Below are 21725 nucleotides of genomic sequence, written 5' to 3'. Positions count from 1 at the left end.
AACAATTTTTTTTGCGAATGTTATCAAGTTTTCCATTTCAGGTCAACTAGAGGAGGTATGAAACTAAACTAAACACTACTATTTGTGTCCAGATTTTTATAAGGGTCTATGTTGTTAAATTTTGCTGAAAATTGTTTTCCAGCATACAAATAGCACGCCAAACTATAAATTCTTAAAAAAACGAAAAGATTTAAAGTATGATTTTCTTTTTCCCTGAAAAGACTATGTCAATATAAAACAAACAGAAATTAATTAAAAGAACTGTTTCCAAAAAATAAGTTTTTTCAAAGAAAAGTAAAGAACCCCATTAAACCAAAAATGAGCAAAAATAAAATCAAATAATCTACCAAGCGTAAAACTACCACAGATCAGTATTGATAAATAAATGAAACCCAAAATGAACAGAAATTTCGATAAATAGCCGGGTCAAACTCAAAACAAGCAGAAATTAACGTAAGTTGGGCTCAAAACCCCTATGCCTTCCCAGGGCCAGAACATAATTTGTACTTTACTGACAAAACTACAAATGAATATGCATTGTCAGTTTAATATACATATACTGATATTTAGTAATCAAAATGTTAATATTATTTGATTTATTAAAGTTATAAAAGTAAAAAAATTTATAAATTATGTTCTGGCCTTGGGAAGGCATAGGGGTTTTGAGCCCAACTTATGTTAATTTCTGCTCGTTTTGAGTTTGACTCAGTTATTTATTTTTATTTTTGTTCGTTTTGGGTTTTATTTATTTATCGATGCTGATTTGCGGCAGTTTCCCGCTTGGTAGATTATCTAGAGCTAGTATAGAAATATATCTATAAAAATGAATTACATTTTTTTTGCACAGTTAGCAGAGCACACTGAAGTTGGAGTAGCCTTAAACTTTGATTTGAAACGTTACAACTTGACCACTTTTTCCAGAAAAGAATTTTAGAGTTTTATTCCATGTTGATAGGAAAAGAGGGTAAACGTGCAGTGAAGTTCTTCCTATAGTGTAGGGTACAGGGGCCCAATGGTGAAGCTGCAACTTTGTCCTCCCTTATAAATCAACTTATTCCAGCAGATACAAAGAAGAAGCCCATTTGCAGCATTCTGTGGGACCCCTAGGTCCAATACTAGTATCAGATCCCGCAAGTGGCAGTTTACGCTCGTCAAGTTCTGGCTTTACCGGCTACATGTGCCCCAGCTAGACGGCTTTTTAGCACGACAGGACTGATAGTGACTGCAAAAAGATCAATGGCTCCAGGCAGAGTGAACAAACTCACTTTTGTTACATCAATTGTAACTTAAGTGATGTAACCGCTGATTTAAAATTGTTGGTGTTGTTAATCCATCGTATCTTATTTGTTTACAGTGTTTTTTCGTTTTTTTTATTTTTTTTTTTTTTTTTTTTCACTTCCTTTTCGTATGTATTTTATGAACAGGAGATGTTTGAACTTCAAAACTTGAAAGTTATACACACATTAGCCCAATTAATTAACAAGAAGGAAATGACTAAACACAGGATTTTATAGGAACAATGCGATGTTAAACATAAAACACAACATAGGTTTCCCTGGGTCTAGTGGCTAAAAATGAGAATTCTACTTGGTCTGATCGCACGCCCAACAAATTCCTGTTTTGTCATATTGTTCTTGAATGTTTTTAGCCAACCATTTAAAAATCCTTACTAAAATCGAGGTTGAACGTGCTTGGTGAAGTGGAATTTTTATTATTATTTTTAATCAGAAAAATCGGCGCGCCGTGGCGCGCCGCCGGTCTAAAAATCGGCGGCGCGCCGCCAAAAAAATTTCGGCACGCGGGGCGACGCGCCGCCGCCGATACTGAATCACGCATTCGCCGCCGTCATTTCGGCATGGCGCGGCTTCGGGGACTAATATGACGTTTGATAATCTATCTCAAGGGTGAAAGAGGGCCATTTTTGATCCTGGGTCTCTAAAAAGGCTAAAAGTATTAAGATGAAGCTTTGTGAGTACTTTCCCTCGAGCTAACCATCACACCTCTGTGTGAAAAAGCAATCTGACAAGTAGGCTATCCATATTTTCACACAACAATCTTAACAGTCTTTATTCTGTTGTATTTCCTTTAATATAACTCAGAACTTTGACTGCTTGGTGGAGAACTTCTTTCAATAAATGAGGAAGGGGTTGTCAAGCTAGGCTTTGCCGTTGGGTAACGTAATGGCTCTACAAAAACGGAAAGCTACGTATTTGATGCAACCCCTCAAAACTTTGTGATAGCCGGACATTGATTTACCGCCATCACCAGAAACACCACAACAATTTTTCCCAGCCAATTTATGTTGGTTGAAATAAATTTTCTATTGCATCAAATATGTCCTCACCAGCAGGCCAGGATTTACACATAGGCCCACTAGGCCCAGGCCTAATAGCGCACAATGCCGAGGGGCGCAAAAAAAAAACACAGAGCAATTTTTCCTTAACAAAAACTGAACTGATGTGATTTATCGTCGAAGTGCCAGGTGCATTTTGCGGCTGCACGTCCTATTTACTGAAAAGTGATTTTAAAACAACACAGGAATTCCGTAGCCGCTTATAAATTGTCAGATATCTCCCAAAAATGGCAGCTGAGAGCTCGGTATCACCTCTCTCTTGTATTACTTTTGGCTCATCACTTATCAGTTGCCTTCCGTTGAGGGTTTCCACTATCCCCGAGTTATGGGTATTTCCCCGTAAATCTCTGTGTCTCCGCGAAAAAAAAATTGCTTGGACCTAGAGGTGCCAAAACGCCTCGGCCTAGGGGCGCCAAAGCTTTAAATCCGGCCCTGCTCATCAGTATATCTTTCAGTAAGAGGATAGCATAGCAACAGGTTTTCCTCAAGCATGTTGTTATTCAAATATATTACAATTATTAGCAAAATTCATAAATTCAATACATCCGTGCTTTTATCCACTTGAATCAAAAAGCAGGGGCTGTGTTTTATTATTTTTACTAACATAGATTCAATGCCATCTGACATATCCCTGAGTCTCCAAGAAACTGTATTCTCTGATATGGAAATTTTCTTGATCTTTTTTATATGTTCTTCATCCAATATGCATTTGAAAGCACCTAATATCTCCACATATAATGCATCGTTATTGAGACTCATTATCAACTGGAAATGAGAATCTAGACATCAGACATTGATCTGTCTCTTTTGACAATTGCTTGTTATCTTTGATTTTTTCATAGGGGTGTCAATTAAATTTCGATATATAGAAAAATAGTGGGGGGGGCAATGTGACAAGGACGCCAATAAATGAATAAATTGACAAGTTTACGATGCTTGTTAAGCAGAGCATCGACACTCAAGAAGTGAAGTTAGGTTGATCCTAATGAAATATACCAAAATATGATGGAAATATAATACTTTAGTAAGAAAATTATAGAAATACTACAGAGAATTATTTAAAGAAGGTCACCCAGAACGCATTATATTAAATTCCTAACCTAACCAACTCTATCTTTTAAATGGTGGCCGGCGTTTACTCCCCGGAAAATACCCCGTTTCCCTTCCATAAGAAACTATATATGCCCTAAGAGCATTACTCATACCGCCTGCCTTAGGACCCTGGGGGGTTGCTTAAACACAGGTACTTTCCTTATCTGACGTGTGAACTGTTTTTAAGGAAGTCTTAATTTTACCCAGTTCTTTAGGTAAGTTTTGAGAAAAAGGGTGTGTGTAGGGGGGGGGAGGGGGTAGTTGTCCTCGGATATCTTTTGACTCTTAAAAAGTGAACTAGAACTTTCAATTTCCAATCAAATGAGCCCTCTCTGAAGTTTATACGGGCATCCCTTTCATAAGAACAATATACGCCCCCAGGACAACACTTAAAACGCCTACCCCCGGGCCCTGGGTGGAGTTTTTGTTATCTAATTTTTGAACAATTTACAAAAAACTGGCTATCTCAAAATTTATAGTGGATGGGTTGGGGGGGGGGAAAAGGATGTGGGGGGGGGGGGTTAGTTGCCCTTAAATTTCTTGACTATTAAAAATTGAGCTCGAACTTTCAATTTCCAATCAAATGAGCCCTCTCTGAAGTTAGTACTAGCATCTCTGTCATAAGTACTATATATGCCCCAGGGAATAACTTACAACGCCTGCCCCAGGGCTCTGGGGGGTTGTGTCAGCACCTGAGTTTTTGTTATCTGACTTCTAAACAATTTTTAACTTAATGGCTATCTCAAAATTTTTAGCAGACGCATTTGGGGAAAAAGGGGATGTTCGGGGGGGGGGGGTAGTTGCCCTCCAATTTTGACTCTTAAAAACTGAACTAGAACTTTCAATTTCCAATCAAATGAACCCTCTCTGAAGTTTTATACGAGCATCTTTTCAATAAGAAGAACATATTCCCCCTGGGCATAACTTATAACGCCTGCCCTCGGGCCCTGGGGGGCTGTGTCGACCCCTTTCTTTTCGTTATATGGTCTTAGAACTATTTAAAAAAAAGCTATCTCAAAGTTCTTATCAGATGGGTTACATAAAGAAAGAAAAACGAGCAAAAATGGGGTTTTTATAGGCCAAATGAAAATACTGAAAAAACAAAGCGAATATTTCGAGAGGGACAAACGCCTCTCTTCTTCAGTGCGAAACGAAACAATTTATCCAAGTAAATTGCAGAAGAAAAAAAAAACAACAAAAAACAAACGTGGAAAGTCAATGTGAAAAGAACAAAAAAAAAAAAGAAAAAACTAAAAACTTTAAATATGAAGAAAATTCAATAGAAGCCGAAAATTAAAAGAATTATAACAAAATACCTAACATCAATAAAGATGAGTTATTTGCCAATATCCGCAATTTGCGCAAACTCAAAAAAAATACGAACTACCATCGACGGATGCTAGCGAACAACTGACAAAGAAAAGGAAACAATTTATTCACTCAAAAAACAAAACGAACCAGCAATTAAATAATTTGCAGAACTATGTCATCTCATTTTGGAGTTTAATGGTGGCATGTCTTGCAGAAGCCTATTGGGACACAAGGGGTCGGTTACATGTATTATTCGAATATAGAAAAAGCAATGGGACTTTTATTTCAGGGACTAATGTAGTATCGGCATATCTGCCGATGAAAATGACAATTGGAATGATTACTCTGAGACCACCGGACTGTCTGTTTGAAGCTACACCTACATGTTGGTATTTATAAATTTCAACTGCTTCTCTGTAGTGCTGGACAATACCTTTGTCATGCGAAATAAGCTTAGCTTGATTAAACAAAATAGTATGGTCTGGTTTTTCAAAAATGTGCTCTGCAAGGGCAGAGTCAAAATTTTCTGTTTTTTTTCCACTTTTTAAGTGTATTATTAATTGAAATAGAGTGCTGAGTTAATCTATCCGTGAGTCACTGGTCAGTTCTTCCGATATACCAAAGAACACACGAACAAGGAATTCTGTAGATACCGGAGTTTTCACCTATCGGGATAGGGTCTTTACCTTGATAAATTTGGGACCTGATAGTTTTTCTGGGTCTATAATAAGCGTAAATGTTATTTTCCTTAGATTTTTTGAAATGTGGTCTGAAACCCCTTTAACGTATCGGAGAAAAGATAAACTGAATATTCCCTTTGATTTGTGTTTTTTTTAAGCACAAATCAAAAGGAAAATTCAGTTTATCTTGGTCTCCAATACGTTAAAGGGGTTTCAGACCACATTTCAAAAAATCTAAGAAAAATAACATTTACACTTACTATAGACCCAGAAAAACTATCAGGTCCCAAATTTATCAAGGTAAAGACCCTATCCCGATAGGTGAAAACCCCGGTGTCTACAGAATTCCTTACTCGTGTGGTCTTTGGTATATCGGAAGAATTGATCAGTGACTAACGGATAGATTAACTCAGCACTAGTTCAATTAATAATACACTTTAAAAGCGGAAAAAACAGAAACTTTTGACTGTACCCTGGCAGAGCACATTTTTGAAAATCCAGACCATACTATTCTGTTTAATCAAGCTAGCCTAATTTCGCATGACAAAGGTATTGTTCAGCACTACAGAGAAGCTGTTGAAATTTATAAATACCAAAATTTAGGTCTAGCCTTAAACAGAGATTCCGGTGATTTAAGAATAAACGAGTCATATTTCGGTTTTCTCAAAAGAGAAGCCGATACTTTTGTAATTCCTGAAATAAACCTTGAACCACTTTCCCAGTCATCAAATCAAACACGTGAACAACCCCTTAGTTCCTAAAGGGCGTCCGCAAGAAAATGCATCAATTAAAATCTAAAATCAAATGGAATGGTTCTGCAACTTATTTAATGAATGGGTTGTTTTGTTTTTTGAGTGAATATCTTGGTTCCTTTTCTTTGTCAGTTGTTCGCTAGTATACGTTGATGACAATTCATATTTTTTTGGATTTCTGGATTTCAGAAATCCATATCATATTTTTTTGGATCTCCAATCTCCCTTGACTCTTAAAAATTGAACTAGAACTTTCAATTTCCAATAAAATGAGTCCTCTGTGAAGTTAACACGAGCATCCTTTCCATATGAACCATATATGCCCCCATGGCGCAACTTACAAAGCCTGCCCCCGGGTCCTGGGGGTTGTGTCGACATCGAAGTTTCTGTTATAAGGTCTTTGAACTATTTTTTAACAAAATAGCTATCTAAAAAATTTTTATCGGATGCATTTGGGAAAAAGGTTTTGTTTTTTTTTGGGGGGGGGGGGAAGCTGGTTACCCTCCGATATCTTTTTACGCTTAAAAAGTGAACTAGAACTTTTAATATCCAATCAAATGAGCCCTCTCTAAAGTTTATAGGAGCATACGTTCCATAAGAACCATATATGCCCCCAGGGCATAACTTATAACCCTTGCCCTGAATACTGTGGGGGAGTGTCCTGCTCAAAGATATAACTTCCAAAACTTTCAACTAAGTTGAACAACATGGCTATATTAAAATTTTGAATGGATGTGTTTGGGGAAATGGTGGGCGTGGAAGGGGTGTTAGTTGCCTCCCAATCGCCTTCGACCATTAAAAAGGGCACTAGCCATTTAGATTTGCAATTGAATGAGCCGTTTCTGAAGTTTTTACGACAACGCTTTCTATAAAAACCGTATATGCTCCCAGGGTATAACTTATCCTAAAAGACCTAACTTCCAGAATTCTCAACTGTATTGAACAAAATGGCTATCTCAAAATTTTGATTGAATGTGTTTGGTGAAAGGTTGGTCGTGAGAGGGGGTTAGTTGCCCTCCAATCACTATTGACTATTAAAAACAGAACTAGCTCTTTGAGTTTCCAATCGAATGAGTCTTTTTTGAAGTTTCTACAAAAAAGCTTTTTATAAAAACCTTATATGCCCCCAGGGCATAAAATTTTGATTGGATGTGTTTGGGGAACTGGTGGGCGTAGAAGAGATGTTAGTTGCCTTCCAATCACTTTTGACCCTTAAGGTTTATGCTTACCATGCATGTTTTTGACCGATTTTAAATAGATCGCGTACCGTCTTCAAGTTTCAACGAAAGGTAAAAATTTTGGTATTATTCCATAGCTGAGATTTAACTTTATAAATTCACCGCATTACTTTTTTTAAATTTGCTTCAGTTTTTTTTTTTTTTAGAAAAATATGTTTTTTTTAAATATGGAATTTTGCGACTAAGCTGAAGCTACTATTTAAACCGAATTGACAAGATTTTTATACCATATTGTTCATTAGCTTCAGATCTATTTATTCGCCGTGCCAGATTTTTAAAATTGCTTTGAATTTTCTGTACAAAATAATGTAAACTTGCTTGAAAAAGCATTAATTGTTACCGCTAGATGGACTCTACTTTGCTATTTCTCATTCAAAGAAATAAAGGCGGATCCGTCATGAAGGGTGAATGTAATGCCTTTAGATTAGGTGGTTATAGGCGGTTTAACAAAATGCAGTTTTGCCTTACAGTTACGGTCTGACAAAAATACAAGGCAGAGTTCTTGAATAGACTACTTTCTAATATTCTTCTCTGTAATTTATGGGACTCAGTGATTTAAACAGTTTCATCACGGTAAATAAAAACGGAATAATAAAATAAAGCGAACCTCAAGACAATTCTAAAAGTATCTAATTTTGGATGTCCCATTCGTTGTATTTGGTTACAGTAAAATGGAAATTATGTCTTTGGATATTGTTTTGTTCAAAGTTGTTTAACAAATCCAATTATAATTTATTTATATACGTTTCATTAATTTATCTATGTGAATTTATTACCAATCCACAAGAAAAGTAATGAAGACGTAGCATGGAAACGATAGAATCTTCTTAATTCATTTATTTTCAAATTATACCGAATCACGGGCAATCTTTTGAAAGTTAGCTTGCGAAAAAATAAATATACTCATACATTTGCCATTCAAGCTTTTTTCAGTATAATAATCACTACTGTTAAAATGGGATCTAATGCCTAGACTGGCTACAGTCCCAGTTGAGAAACTAACTTTGTAGATATTGTTTGTTTGATATTTTTTCCACTTATTTCTCATCAACAGTTTGTTCGTAATGTCAAACCAACAAAAGTGAAATAAATAAAATATTGTCATTTTCTTGACCTGATGAAACAATTTCCGCTAAAATTTCAATATAATTACTAGATTAGTATATTAGGTACTTGCGTGTTATAGCGACCACACTTTATTCTTGATATAAATAATTTCTAAGACCACACTGGCTAATCATGATAAAACGAAACAAATAATAAAAAAAGAGAAAAACGAGGATTATACAAGCCAGTGAAACATATGAACTAAAATACAAATATTTCGGTCAAGACCTCCGCTTGACCGTCCTCAGTGCAGTATAATAACATCAAAATTACTAATAAAACTCCATGGATACAATAAAAAAAAAAAAAAAAAAAAAAAATTCAAACCTTGAAACGAAGCGCAACTAAAAATTGAAGACCCTCTCCATGTAACGGTGAGAGGGTAACTGAATGAAAAAATACAGGACTGAATGGGAATTCAATTTTTTAATTTATGCAGAGCATTTTTAAAGGCTAAACGCTTTCCAGGTAAAACATCATCACAGATTAGGTTAGGTTGCAAGATGTTATTTTTTTTAATATTTAAGTAAAAACGATCAGAATTTATTAGTTCATTATAAATGGGGCTTAAATAGATTTCTCCTGTATCTCTATTGAGAGCAACCTTTCGGTGAATGTACTTTTTTATCTCAACTGCCTCCCTGAAAACTTGGATGAGACCTTTAACAGGGGCAATAATGGAGGTGTTATCGAATAAAACGAAATGGTGCGGGTTGCCATACACATGTTGAGCCAAGGCAGAATCAAAAGTCGCAGGCCTTTGGCATAGCTCCATAGCTTTGTCGATTGAGTACCTGTGTTCTAACAATCTCTTCCCCAATTGCTTATGGGTTCTTCCAACATAGAAACAGCCGCTAGAAAAAGGAACCCTATAAACACCACTGCCCAAAATAGGGCTCGTTTTATCTTTACCACTGTTAAAAAAGTTCTGGATTTTATTAGAATTTTTGAAGGTAACATTTAAGTTATGTTTTTTAAGTATTCTTTGCAATTTGTCACCTAATTTGCGAAAATAGGGCAAAACAGTAAAGACTTTCTTATCATCCACTACAGGTATGATATCCGTCGGAGGTTGTGGAGATGATGAATCCTTCTCTGCCTTTTTTTTGTCTTTTTTCTATGTTGGATTCCAGTAACTTGATGGGATATCTATTGCAATAAGAAATGTCCTTCAGATAATTCAATTCTGTAACTATATGAACTTTTGAACAAATTCTTATAACATGATCAAATAAAGATATAACTACTCCTCTTTTTACACAAGGAGGGTGGTTGGAAGAGAAATGCAAATACCTATCATTATGTGTAGGTTTTCTATAAATTGAATATTCAAGGCTGGGAGATTTGTTGAAGATTAAGACGTCTAAAAAAGGCAGTTTGTGATTATCTTCTAGTTCCAAGGTGAACTGAAGGTTGGAATCGAAACTATTAAGATGAAGTAAAAAAGCGTTAAATTCTATCTCTCCGTGATTCCAGACAGAGATCACATCATCGACAAACCGACCCCAGAAGCGGTGTTTCAGAGGAAAAGTATTCAAAGCGGAGGTTTCAATAAGTTCCATGTAAAAAGTGGCCAAAAAAGGTGAAAGGCTTGTACCCATAGGGAGCCCATTTGTTTGGGTGAAAAATTGATTGTTGTACCGAAAATATAAGGAATATCTATTGCAAAGGCGAACAAGTCGCATAATAGTTTCAATATATAAGGTTTTGTAATCCATCCGGTCAATATTATCTTCTAGTTTCTTTTGAAGAGCAAATTCACATTTTTTTATATCACATGATGTATACATCGAAATGGCATCAAAACTGGCCGAAATTGTGTCTTTTTTTATATCAAGGTTTTTTAATTTTTCCACAAGGTGTACTGAATTTTTAATGTAAGAAGCTTACGTCGACATAAGAGGACGAAAAATTGTGGCTAACCATTTTCCCAGTCTGGAAGCCGGCGAACTATAAGAGGCCACAATTGGGTGCAGAGGAACTCCATCTTTGTGAATTTTTGGGAGACCATAGAATTTAGGAGCGGAGCACCCTTTAGGATAAAACTTTTTGTACATTTGTGGAGTAATGAGTCTTTCATTTTGTAAAATTCCCAGCTCTTTTCGTACTTCACGGGTGAACTTGTCGGTGGGGTCTGAATCTATGGGTTTATAAGTGTGAGTGTCAGACAAAATATCCGTAACTTTTTTATTGTATGAGATTTTATCAAGGATAACAATTTTATTCCCTTTGTCAGCCCTGGTGATAATGATGTCTGGGTCTCTTTTTAAATTTACCAGAATTTGTGTTTCCCGAGTTTCTGAATTTGAGGAATAAGGAGTAAAGTTAAGAAGATTCTTGACAACCTCCCCTCGAAGTAAATCGGGATTTTCCACAATATCTCTTGAGCCAAATATACCCGCCTCCACACTGGATACTATCTCTGAGAAATTTACTCGTGGATGAGACAAGCAAAATTTTGGTCCCTTAGACAAGATATAGATTTCTTCCGGTGTAAGAACTTTCGAAGATAGGTTCTCAATGGCCGGGCCAGGACAGAATCTAGGGAGGAAACGTCTAGAATTTTGAAATTTTTCGTATTGTAATTTTAAACACTTTTCTGATAAACGAGCTCTAGCCATAAAAAAGTCGTGACGGAAAGAACTTTGATCAATTTTAGAAATCTTTTGAAAATCTGGTGACGAGAGATTACACTGTAAATAATGTCGAACTCTAGAAATCATGTTACTAAGGAAAAAACGTCGGTTTTTTTGGTCTTTTAAAATGTGGTTCAATGATTGAAAACCATCCCTATCACTAAATTTCAGTTCCGATTGCGTGCCTTAATCTAAACCGAAGAGACTTTGGAAGAATTCTATGAAACCTTTACAATTCTGTAGATATTCTTGCTTGGTAATTAAGTTAGTGTGTTTTTTGGACAGATAAAAATAATTAAGAACGGACTTGGTTATGTGCTCCCTGTAAGATTTCCGTAAGTAATTTCTAAAGCCAAACTAGCTCATCATGACAGAACGAAACAAATAATAAAAAAAGAGAAAAACGAGGATTATACAAGCCAGTGAAACATATGAACTAAAATGCAAATATTTCGGTCAAGACCTCCGCTTGACCGTCCTCAGTGCAGGATAATAACATCAAAATTACTAATAAAACTCCATGTATACTATAAAAAAAAAAAAAAAAAAAAAAAAATTTAAACCTTGAAACGAAGCGCAACTAAAAATTGAAGACCCTCTCCATGTAACGGTGAGAGGGTAACCTCTCACCGTTATATGGAGAGTTACCCTTTCACCGTTACATGGAGAGGGTCTTCAAATTTTATTTTCGTTTCGTTTCAAGGTTTGAATTTTTTTTTTTTTTTATAGTATCCATGGAGTTTTATTATTAATCTTTATTTTATTATACTGAACTGAGGATGGTCAAGCGGAGGTCTTGACCGAAATATTTGCATCTTAGTTCATATGTTTCACTGGCTTGTATAATCATCGTTTTTCTCTTTTTTTATTATTTGTTTCGTTTTATTTTTATTCTTGATCTGTAATGAAATCGGTTCTCTGTCTTCACTCGGAGATAATCAGCTTAGCCTGAGCGAGAGAAACAATTTTGGGGGTATATTTTAACTAAATATTTAATATATAGAGGCGGCTAATCTAGGTATTAAATATGATGTGTTCTGGCCGTCCTGCTTCCCATAATTCTGGGTTTTATTTTCCATAGTTTTTTTTTTTTTTAATAAAGTATATTATTTTAATCAATATTTTTTTATATTTAAAAATTATTAACAAGACTTCAATTCTTTGGTGTGGTCGCTATAACATGTAAGCACCAAATATTATTTGACTATATTACAATATAGCCTATGTGGGTAACAAAGGAAGGACGCATGAAACTCTGATTAATAGAAAATTACTGCAAATATGAAGTAATAATTACCTTGTTCCATTTTTTTTTTTTTTGTATATCCTAGAACTATACCGGCAACCATCTGAGGGTGGGTGGATTGTTAAAAAAAAGCTACCATGTTATTTGGAAAAATACATTTTGTAGTACTACTGTTATTTTATTAAGATGTTTCCATGAGATTTGACCAATAACATTGACCGCAGCCCCCCACCCCTCCATCACTACGTCTGTACTTGGATTGGTAGTTCGGGGGGAAAATCGATTACAGCACCACTCCCGACTCAATATACGCGAAAAAAGCTAAATCAAAATCAGATCAAACAAATATTGGCTCTGTGACTACGGTACTTGTTTCTTATAGCCACCATACTCAAGAAGTGAAGTTGGGTTAATCATAATGAAATGTACCAAAATATGGTGTAAATATAATAGTTTAGTAAAAAAATTATGGAGACTACAAAAATTAATTATGGGAGGGGGGCGCCCAGACCGCATTACATAAAATACGACCTAAATTAACAAAAATACCAACTAAATATTTAATTAAAATATAGCTACAATGGCGTTTTCCACCGATCTGAAAATAATATTGTCAAACAGTTCGTAGCAATAAACTGTAAGTAAAGAGAGACCCGGCTCAATAGTAACCGAAACTCGGAAAAACTGAAATTTCATACCAATAGATACATTAAAAGAATAAAATTTTAATGCTGATTTCAAATATATAAGTTTCATCAAGTTTAGTCCAACACATCATAAGTCAAGGACCTGATAAAACTTCCCTCGTTTTCGAAAAAAGGGAGAAACACCCCATGGAAGTTATAGAACCTTAATGAAAATCCCACCATCAGATTCAGCGTTTCAAAGAACCCTAGTGAAGAGGTTTGAAGCTCCTACCTGCAAAAATGTGGAATTTTGTATTTTTTGCAGGAAGAAAGATCACGGATGCGCTGTAATTTTGTTGTTTTTTTTTCCCCAGGGGTGATGTTTTTTGTACCAGGGGCGATAGTTTCCCACCAAGCTGAAGCTAATATTGTCAAATAGTCCGTGGTAATGAATTGTAAGCAAGGAGCGGACCAGCTCAGTAGTAACCGAAACTCTAAAAAACGGAATTTTTATAACAATAGATAAATCAAAAAATAAGATTTTTATGCTGATTTCATATCTATAAATTTCATCAAGTTCAGTCCTACCCATCAATAGTTACAGGCCTATGGAAATTTGCCTGATTTTCGAAAAAAGGCGAAACAACCCCTAAAGGTCATCGAACTCTAATAAGAATCCCACTAGCAGTTTCAACGTATCAGAGAATCATACTGTAGAAGTTTTAAGCTTCTAGCTGGAAAAATGTAGGATTTTGTATTTTTTGCCAGAAGAAAGTTCACGGATGCATGTTTGTTTTTTCTTTTCCCCATGGGTGATCGTATCGACCCAGTCGTCCTAGAGTATCGTGGAAGGACTCATTGAAACGGAAATTAAAAGTTCTAGTGTCCTTTTCAAGTGACCAAAAGAAATGGAGGGCAACTAGGCCCCCTCGGACGCTCATTTTTTCCCATGGTCACCCAATCAAAATTTTGAGACAGCCATTTTGTTCCGCATGGTCGAAAATATAGTAGGCTACCTATGTCTTTTAGGATAACTTAATCCGCCAAAGTCCCCGGGGGAGGGCTGAAAGTTATGAACTTTACCCATTGTTTACATATAGTATTGTTTATTGGGAAATATACATACGTTTTCAGGGGGGATTTTTTTGCTAGATTATTATTGGTCTTAAGTATCTAGCATGGACTTTCGATTCCAACCCCTTTAATAGCCAGTGCCGTCCTTTGGGGGTGGCAAGTGGTGCTACCGCACTGGGCCTCGCGCTAACAGGGCCAAATATGTTATGAATTACAATCACATGAGTGATTTTGTGACTTCATGAGGGGACTCACAGAAAAAACCGTGGAATGTACGACTTGAGTTCGCAAATTTGCGCTCCCCTTTTATATTAAGCGGGGCCAGCGGTTTTAAAACTGTCAAAACCCTCCTTCGTTAGACACCCTTTTGGCCCTAAACCACAACTTTCCTGCTGAACCCTAGGAATCACATTGGTAAGAGTCCCGCTAGAGGCTACATTATTATTGCTCCCGCTATATTACGACCATAACGTCAGGCCCCGCGTATTGCCGGCTGCACAAGGCCTTGCGCACCAGTAAGGCCGCGTCTCCCAATACCCCCAGTTGTATATCTGATTTCAGTGAACTTTATGAAAAGAAAGGGGTGATTTTGTAGAAACAAATCTTTAAGTTGGAATCCTGTTTAAATCCTCTACATGCTTTCCTTCAATCTAGTATCAGGTTATTTGATAATGCTATCGGAATCGAGTCAGACTTCAAATTTAAATTTATTTAGCTTTTGTATTTAGTTCTGAAAATGCTGAGTTTATGCGATTCCCATAGCTTTACGACACAATTTTACACATTATATTATCAATTTTTGAAACGTTTTTTAAAGTAATTTTGTAATCCCCCTCTCTCTTTCTCTCTCTCTCCCTTAGAGAAGCTAGATATCTTGGGTCTAAAAATAATATTACTGTCTACGCTTAGTGTCTCCAAAAGGGGTAATCTTGTTGAGAAACTTTTCAACGTTAGGAATCATTTTAGGTTTTTGCTTCTGAAAATATGAGTTAGAAGCTAAAATTAAAAAAAACCACGGTACTTGTCTATTATATAAGACACACTCGAGAATTGAAATTTGGTGACTGCTAATGAAATAAAACAAAATATGATGAAAATACAATACTTTAGTAACAAAACCTAACAAAACCTAACCTAACAAAACCTAACCTAACCAAAATACCAACTAAATATTAAACTAAAATAACAGCTATTATTTGGTTTCTCAACAAGCCGAAGGTTATTGTCTGGTATAGACAGCGTGAAAAACCGGGTAATCGCAGCACAAGTTCTCGAGTGTGTTTTATATTTTATACAAGTACCAAAACCATATATAATTGACTAGGGCGCATTCAAGATTGTTGTTTGGGGGGCTGAAATATTTTTTGGAGGATGAAAGTTACAAAAACTTTCAAATTGATTTTGTAAAAATTGATGATACATTTTTGCGAGTAAGCCAAAACAAACTGGCCGAAGGAGGGGTAAAAACCCGGTAAATCTCCCCACTTGGATGCGGCCTCGATCATTAATAAAACTTTGGTTTTTAGTCAACAAACGTGACTTTGATGCAGCCCTGGCATAAAATGTCGCAATATCGTCTATGCTTGTCTCCTTAGGAAGTAAACAAGTTTTTACGATACAAAGGTGGATTTTGCCTTTTCAAAAATAATTTCAGATTGAAAAAAAATATTCTGCCACTGAAATACGTGTGGTCAATCCCTCTTTACCACATTGCTTGGGATCAGTACTTCTAAATCTAGATATTAGGTTTCTGCTTCTGAAATATGAGTGACGCTAAAATAAAGAAAAACCACATACGATTCACAATGGTGCATCCAGGATTGTTGTTAGGGGGGGGGGGATGAGAGTATTTTTAGGGGGGGGGGAGGAGTTACAAAAAAAATGAGTATATAAAATTTTTGTTACTTTTTTGCGAGTAGGACAAAAATTTAATGGGGGGCAGAGATTCAAACGCTGTAATTCCCCCCGCTTGGATACGGTCGTGGTCATTAATGAAATTCGGCTTTTTTGTTGACAAACGTGACTTTGATGCGTCCCAGGCATAACATGTCGCAATATCGTCTATGCTTTTCTTCTTATGAAGTAAACAAGTTTTTACGATACAAAGGTGATTTTTGCATTTTTGAAAATGGTTTGAGATGAATAAAAAAAAATTCTCCCACTGAAACGGCATGCGGTCAATCCCTCTTTGACACATTGTTTGAGGTCTGCACTTCTAAATCTAGATATTTCTAAAAAGCAATAATCTGTTTCTGGCGTACTGGTACGAATGTTACAACAAATACTTTTTTTTGCAATAAGAAACCTATCACCCCCAAAAAAGCTAGGCAACAATATGGTACAAGCTTAACTGACGGAGAAAACAACCTAGTGGTTATTGACTTAAAAATAGCATTTCAAATTTCAATTACTTTTGTTCTGGTACGTGTGTAAATAAAATATTTCATGTTACAAAAGGAAACGATTTTCGAATTGCAGAAAAATGTTTTCTCCGGTTAAAAACTCGAGAGATAAAAAACAGGTTAGTACTTTTCTGTTATAGCCGCCCGACACAAGAATTAAAGTTAGGCAGTTCCTAAAAAAAAAAAAAAAAACGGGATGAAAATATAATGCTTTAGAAACAAATTTGGTTATATGTTTACACACTAGGGGGTGGGGTTAATATATAGCGGGTCTGCATGCAAAATGTATTACCTGCAATTACTCTGCATATTATGAAATAAGAATTGTTTTCTAATTTCAAATTCTCCAAATACTTTAGCCCCCCCCCTAATATGCAAAGATATAGCCCAAATTACATAACTCTCATGTATTCTAACCCCCGCCATTTTTTTTTTCATTGAATATAAACTAATTGTCTTTTAATACAGACACAAGAATAACCGGTTCGAGTTTTGTTCTCGAATTTTACACAGCGTAATTTTTGAGTTGGATAAAACTTTATTTAAATTAAACCCATTTTTATCTTTTTCATTTTTGTAAACGAAAAGGCAGTGTGGTCTAAGAAATAATTTTCTTTCTTTAGAAAGAAATTTTTTGATTACCCCGGAGATGGCTAGCCTACTCGAGTCAACTATATCGCGCAAGAATCCGCGACGGGGAAAAACTGGCAATTTGATTTTAAAATAAGCATTTAATATTTACAGCTAAACAAGTAAAATATACCAGGCACTAGAAACTCCTGATCCTTCAGTTCTTTCTTTTTTTCAATCTTACTTCAAAATATACCTTGTCCAAAAGTAGTCGGCTACTTATATCATAGTCAAATCTCCGCTAATATTTAGTACTTTGGTAAAATTTCAAGTCTAGATGTTTAACGATAATAACTTTCATTGGCATGTGTTCGCACTATTTTTTACTTTTGACCTATAAACTTTACCGGGTGAAACCTATAGAACATGATGAAAGTGGCAAATAGCGCCACCATAGCGGAAAAATATGACTAGGCCGGACCCCAAACGTAAACGTTAATTAGGGTACTAGAACTCTCAAGTTCCAATCGAATGAGCCCCCTTTGAAGTTTCTACGACGATCCCTTCCATATGAAGTACCTCTGGGAAAAATAATAATAATAATAATACAACATTGAAGCCAACTATAGGCAATGTTATAGCGTTGCATCTGATAGTTTGTTTAAATTATTGACAATATATGTTGAGAAGAATTGAGTACGGAGTCTAGAAAATGTAGACTACAGTAGAGATGGGGGTTCTACTCCCACCCCTCACCCCTGCTGCCATCTACAACTTTTTTGCACTCCAAATAAGGACATGGAATCCCTAGGGAGAATGATTGCGTAATCGGTCAATGACCTCTTTTTCCAAGGTCGATTTATTTGATGTTTCTGTGCGCAATAGCTCCGGAACGAAGGTTGCACATGCGCATTAACGGGAAACAATGTTATTGATCTAGGACTCGAGGGGGAAGTGAATTTCCGAGAAACACTTAATGACATTTCTTTCCTGTTTGAGGCAGATGTTATGATCCAATTTGTTATTGTTATTTGAGCCAGATGTTGTTGTTATTGTTATTCGAGGCAGATGTTATGATCCGGAAATAGTATCTGTTGTTGTTATTCGAAGCAAAGTTAATGACACTTCCTTCCTGTTTGAGGCAGATGTTATGATCCAATTTGTTATTGTTATTCGAGCCAGATGTTGTTGTTATTGTTATTCGAGGCAGATGTCATGATCTAAAAATAGAATTTGTTTCCGAGCCAAATGTTACGAGTTCCCGGAAACAGTTACATCCCCCTTCTCAGCCAATCAGCGACTCGGATACATCCTCCTTCTCAGCCAATAAGAGGGCTCCTCCTTCGAAAGAGGCGACGTCACAGAGTTACTCCTCTCCCCTTTCCTACACTTTGAATTTATCGAGCGAAGAGGATCAGTTTCGTTTTAGCCGTGAGAGAGTTGACATCGGGAACCAAAATGTTCTATATATGTCCATTGTGCATGTACACTCTTGGCAGTTGGACTCAATGTGAGAATTGCACAGTTATAGATGAATATAATGAAAAGTGTAAATTATGTAATCCCTGTAAATTACATAGAGGCTATGCAGTACAAATTAAAGGATGTAATTCATGTCTTGAGGAGGTGTGTGACTCACACCCTAGCGGGCACCTATGCTACAATAGTCACAATGATAAATGTGATCAGTGGGAGAATACTTACACCGCTATGATCGGAAAGAATCCTAAACGTGATTTTAGTTTATTTCTACGAGATTGGTATCGTCGTGGATTTAAATTATTCTGGGAAGAGGAATCTGGTCTACGATTCAACTGCTGGGGTAACAAGACAATCTGGTTTCTACGGCATCGCTGTGACGACACTGCCTACTATGACTATAAACCAAGCGATTTTTATTTGGCAGTTACCGAATGTGATTCACCACTTGAAAACACTGTATGTGATATTGCTTCAAATAGACAGATTGAAACTCGTGAATTTCATGATATGAATGTAAATAGTATCATTGACTATACAAAGAGATATGACAAGAGTGAAGTTACACTGTACTGCAGAAAATGTGACCCCGACTTTGCAGTCAATCAAGATCAATATACAGTGAATCTAAATGATTTACAAGTATTAGTGGTTCACGACAGTTACCTAGTAGAGGAAGAAATCTAAAGTGAAGATTTAAAAACATTGTTGTATATATACATTTTATTAATAAACAAATTCACAAACATTTTTTAAGCACTTTACTCTTAGGGCACTGAAATCAATATTAAATACACTTGTAAGTATATTTTCCACTAGAAAGTCGTTCAGACGTGGATTGTCACCATAAATGTGGAGAAACTGCTTGTAAGTATAACCACGACATCGGAACACAAAATATAGTAGCGCATGGAAGCCACAGCTCTTAGTCGTTAGATCCTGAACCCTCTTCCGATTTTGAATAATAGTTTTCCCACTGCTCTCAATATTGTTGCTGATGTGAGGCGTGTAGAATGTATAGGGTAGGCCAAGAGGATCGAAAAATTCGATATTCTTCACTGTTTGATAGATGCACAGCCAATGACCCGTCAGCACAGTCGATGGACTGCTATTAACAATAATCAAGGTATTGTTCGCACTTTGAATTTTTCCAAGATAGTCTGAGGGTAGACAATATGATTTGTACTGGGACATGTAGGGGTCCATATTAAATACACTGATTATTTGACTGGTGTTCATGGCGCCAAGTCTAGTAGAACACTGCCTTCGGGAGTGATTTCCCAATAGGTTTCATATTGATTTAGTGAGATTAGTGCAATACTCTCAGCCAATGGGTCGGCAAATGTACACTCTAAACGCACAGTCCCCGTACGTACTATACTCCTATCCTGTGTGCCAGACAAATCCAATACAATGATACCATGTGTTTTAGCAAACATATCTTCGGTTATACCATTTTCAAATAGTTGCGAATCATGATCTAGGGTTTGCATGGTCAACTCATACAATGTTCTATAGGATTTATCAAAAGATAGATTGTAGAGTGGGATACCATTCACTTTGCACACAAGAGATGAAAGTCCAAACATCTCGAATTTATGTGGGCATTCAATCCATGATCCTATTGCACTGGCGCTCTTTACAAATGCCAAGGCCAATTTCGAGGGGATTTCACCATTGATAAAGGATGAGTCGGTGAAGGTGCGTGAGCCCATTGCTATATGACGTTGATTGGTGATTGTATGAGGAACAAGTAGTTTAATATTATTTCCATTAGCTCTCAGTTTTTCCACGGCCAAAGCAACAGAACTCAAAACCTGTTGTTTGCGTACATGTAGCATTGCTGAGGTGAGGGAGAGACTTACATCGGGATTGGTATCAATGTCCTTTCTAAGTATGAACTTGGATGGTGCAAGCGTCAATTTTATATCCACTTTAACATTGGGTGGCAGCCATTGGGGTATATTAAATATTTCATGATATATTTTTCCAACTAGATGTAATTCACTAGTTGTAGCATTTTTAAGCGCATCTGTACTATCAGTATTAGTAATATAATCATATCCATTGGAGGCGCCTCTCAATTCCTTATATGACTTGGGTGTCATCAGCATGAATTGGATATAGCTAGCATAGTTGGAGAGATTGTTGCTTGTGCTCACCAGCGTGCCATTGATGTAGACACTAATTTGACGAAATAAATTATGTAGTATACAATTTTCAAAGGATATCCCATCAGCTCGAACTGGCATTGTATTATCAGATTTCCGCACTTTCATTTGCAAATCTATAAATGTGGACGATAAATACAAGAAGTAGTCTTCATTGGAATAAATTTGAAAGTGGATATTATTGGAGAGTGGTTGTAGTGGATAGAATTGTTCATAGTATCCATGGTTGACACTCACATCAACATTTTCAGCATTGAATAGATTTAATGAGGCGGTGATTGAAGGTTGAAAATCCTTATGCGGTAGGTAGGACATCTTAAGAGAAGAAATCAAGTTTCGATCTAACAATTTTCTTCCTGGGCCTTCTGTTTACACTACGTGTTGGCTTTCTTTTCTTTGACAAAAGGGATTTCTTTCGTTTCCATCCTGAGTAGAGACTGATGAGTGATGCACTGTTTCTTGACCTTTTAAAACCTTTACCATTCTGTTTTAATTTCTCACCTAGGGTTCGCGCACTAGACCTAAGATTTTCCGTAGCACTTTTTTTAAAATCCTTGCCAGAACCCCAATCATATAGTGTAGACGCTGCAAAATCTGTCGCAGCCGGTACAAGATATTTTCTAGCCAGTGGTAGTGAAGAGCGAAACAGCTTAGCAAACCAGCTGCCAAGACCGTAGCCAGACATTGACGAGCGGCCCTTGTAATAGTCCATTCCATTGCCTTGTTGTCTTGGGCCAAGAGTATTAACATAGCAGTCAATATCAGGACAAGTGAATACCACCTTTCTATTAGACACCTTGCTGTTGAACGATGGGTCGAAAATGACATGTAATCACAGCCAACCCCTTTGAAATTGCTATTGGATCACTCAACTCAGTTCTTAATGTTAACTTAAAGAGTTCCAAATAGGAAGTGTTTACTGGAATATACTGAAGATGCTTTATATTGTAGTGATGAATATGTTCTTGATTGGTTTTTCGTTCAAGAA

At 36.3% G+C, this 21725-nt stretch overlaps 1 protein-coding gene across 4 annotated transcripts in view; it reads right to left on the bottom strand.

Annotated features, from left to right (window-relative positions):
* Zip99C (Zinc transporter Zip99C) overlaps positions 1–21725 on the bottom strand; it is a 99721-nt gene that overhangs the window by 23933 nt on the left and 54063 nt on the right. Inside the window, exon 1 of one of the 4 annotated variants that reach the window (XM_089096312.1) lies at positions 8861–8881. The exons of the other annotated variants lie outside the window; for them this stretch is intronic. The gene's annotated coding sequence lies outside the window, so the exon portion shown is untranslated. Of the gene's footprint in view, positions 1–8860; positions 8882–21725 lie in introns of those variants that run through there. 4 annotated transcript variants of the gene reach the window in all.

Source organism: Artemia sp. Qi Xiang Cuo, chromosome 1, assembly GCF_049724085.1.
Source record: "Artemia sp. Qi Xiang Cuo chromosome 1, ASM4972408v1, whole genome shotgun sequence".
Classification (NCBI taxonomy): Eukaryota; Metazoa; Arthropoda; class Branchiopoda; order Anostraca; family Artemiidae; genus Artemia; species Artemia sp. Qi Xiang Cuo.
This window is presented reverse-complemented; position numbering and strand designations above follow the sequence as displayed.